Source organism: Rhincodon typus, chromosome 14, assembly GCF_021869965.1.
Source record: "Rhincodon typus isolate 14 chromosome 14, sRhiTyp1.1, whole genome shotgun sequence".
Lineage (NCBI taxonomy): Eukaryota > Metazoa > Chordata > Chondrichthyes > Orectolobiformes > Rhincodontidae > Rhincodon > Rhincodon typus.
Genome location: NC_063345.1, coordinates 57,784,073 through 57,786,909, shown reverse-complemented (window position 1 = coordinate 57,786,909; position 2,837 = coordinate 57,784,073). Strand labels below are relative to the sequence as shown.

Below are 2,837 nucleotides of genomic sequence, written 5' to 3'. Positions count from 1 at the left end.
GCTGCTTGGCCTGCTGTGTTCATCCAGCTCTACACCTTGTTATCTCAGATTCTCCAGCATCTGTAGTTCCTACTATCTCTAATACCATATCTCCATGTTCTGTTCCCTTCAGACTTGCAGGGCGCTGCTGAGGGGGCCATACCAAGAGCAATACCAGGGTACTATAGAGAGAGAGAGAGAGAGCAATGATGGGATCAGTTTGTGTGACAAAAAATACTGGATGGACACAAAGAAAAGATTTACAAGGATGTTGCCAGGGCTGGAGGGTTTGAGGAAAGGCTGAACAGGCTGCATCTATTTTTCCTGGGGTGTCGGAGGCTCGAGGGGTGACCTTATAGATGTTTACAAAATCACGAGGGGCATCGATAGAGTAAACAGACAAAGTCTTATTCCCAGGGTGGGGGAGTCCAAAAACTAGAGGGCGAAGGTTTGACGTGAGAGGGGAAGGATTTCAAAGGGACCTTAGTGGCAACTTTTTTCAACAAAGGCTGGTGTGGTGCAGAATGAGCTGCCAGAGGAAGTGGTGGAGGCTGGTACAATTATAACATTTAAAAGGTATCTGGATAGGTCAATGAATATGAAGGGTTTAAAGGGATGTGGGCCAAATGCTGGCAAATGGGACTAGATTTGTTCAGGATATCTGGTCAGCATGGATGAGTTGGACCAAAGGGTCTGTACAATTCTGACTCTACAAATGATTTCAAGGCAATAATCACATTTCAAAGTCATTTAAACAATTTTTTACTTAGATGTCTGCAAAAGGAATAGATTCGGGCCTTGAACCTTCATGGTGTGCCTTGGCCAATCTGAGTCAACTTAACAACCACACAGCACCCTTTTCCCCTGCAGTCTAAATTGATCTGATCTTTGAAATTTGGTGTACTGATTTGTCCTGATAAATGTAAGATTAAAGCTTCGGCATCATCTTTTGCTGGGTCAAAATCCTGGAATTCCCTAAGGGCATTTTGGGTCTACAGACAGCACATGAATTCGAGAAAACAGCTCACAACCACCCTCTAAAGGGTAACCAGGGATGGGCAATAAATGTCAGACAGCCAGCAATGGCCATGTCCAACAAGTGAATTTTAAAAATGGTGTTTGTGGGCATAAACTAACATAAAATACTTTCTGTGAAAAATTATCATTCAGAATGAGTCCATTTTTACTCATGCTTTTAAACTTATTTTTAGAGCATACAGAAACAGAAGAACATCAACATTTTTTTCTTTATTCATTCACAGGGTGAGGGCATTGCTGGCAAGGCATTATTTATTGCTCATCCTGAATTGCCTAGAAGGCAGTTTAGAGTTAACCACATTGCTGTGGGTCTAGAGTCACATGTAGGCCAGGTAAGGATGGCAGTTTCCCTCCCTAAAGGACATTAGTGAAGCAAATGAATTTTTCCCTGCAACAGTCAACAATGGATTCACACTCTTCATTAGATTCTTAATTCCAGATATTTATTGAATTCAAATTCCACCATCTGCCATGACAGGATTCAAACCTGGGTCCCCAGAACATTAGAGACAACAAGATGCAGGGCTGGATGAACACAGCAGGCCAAGCAGCAGAAAGGCTGACGTTTCGGGCCTAGACCCTTCATCAGAAAAGGGGGAGGGGAAGGGGGTTCTGAAATAAATAGGGAGAGAGTGGGAGGCGGACAGAAGAGGGATAGAGGAGAGGCTAGGTGGAGAGGAAACAAACAGGTCGAAGAGGCGGGGATGGGGCCAGTAAAGGTGAGTGTAGGTGGGGAGTTAGGAAGGGGATAGGTCAGTCCAGGGAGGACGGACAGGTCAAGGGGGCGGGATGAGGTTGGTCGGTAGGAGATGGAGGTGCGGCTTGAGGTGGGAGGAGGGGATAGGTGGGAGGAAGAACAGGTTAGGGAGGCAGGGACGAGCTGGACTGGTTTTGGGATGCGGTAGGGGGAGGGGAGATTTTGAAACTTGTGAAATCCACATTGATACCATTGGGCTGCAGGGTTCCCAAGCGGAATATGAGTTGCTGTTCCTGCAACCTTCGGGTGGCATCGTTGTGGCACTGCAGGAGGCCCAGGATGGACATGTCGTCTGAGGAATGGGAGGGGGAGTTGAAATGGTTCGCGACTGGGAGGTGCAGTTGTTTATTGCGAACCGAGCGTAGGTGTTCTGCAAAGCGGTCCCCGAGCCTCCGCTTGGTTTCCCCGATGTAGAGGAAGCCACACCAGGTACAGCGGATGCAGTATACCACATTGGCAGATGTGCAGGTGAACATCTGCTTGATGTGGAAAGTCTTCTTGGGGCCTGGGATGGGGGTGAGGGAGGAGGTATGGGGGCAGGTGTAGCACTTCCTGCGGTTGCAGGGAAAAGTGCCGGGTGTGGTGGAGCTGGAGGGGAGTGTGGAGCGGACAAGGGAGTCATGGAGAGAGTGGTCCCTCCGGAAAGCAGATAAGGGTGGGGAGGGAAAGATGTCTTTGGTGGTGGGGTCGGATTGCAGATGGTGGAAGTGTCGGAGGATGATGCGTTGGATCCGGAGGTTGGTGGGGTGGTACGTGAGGACGAGGGGGATTCTTTTTTGGTTCTTATTGCGTGGACGGGGTGTGAGGGATGAGTTGCGGGAGATGTGGGAGACACGGTTGAGGGCGTTCTCGACCACCGAGGGGGGGAAGTTACGGTCCTTGAAAAACGAGGACAACTGAGATGTACGGGAGTGGAATGCCTCATCCTGGCAGCAGATGCGGCGGAGGCGAAGGAATTGGGAATAGGGGATAGCATTTTTGCAGGAAGGTGGGTGGGAGGAGGAGTATTCTAGGTAGCTGTGGGAGTCAGTGGGCTTGAAATGAATATCGGTTTCTAGGTGGT

General features: G+C 48.9%; 1 protein-coding gene across 1 annotated transcript in view; it reads right to left on the bottom strand.

The window, feature by feature from the left end:
• Nucleotides 1-2,837, bottom strand: part of LOC109931830 (fatty-acid amide hydrolase 2) — a 65,780-nt gene that overhangs the window by 59,844 nt on the left and 3,099 nt on the right. The gene's annotated exons all lie outside the window — the stretch shown is intronic.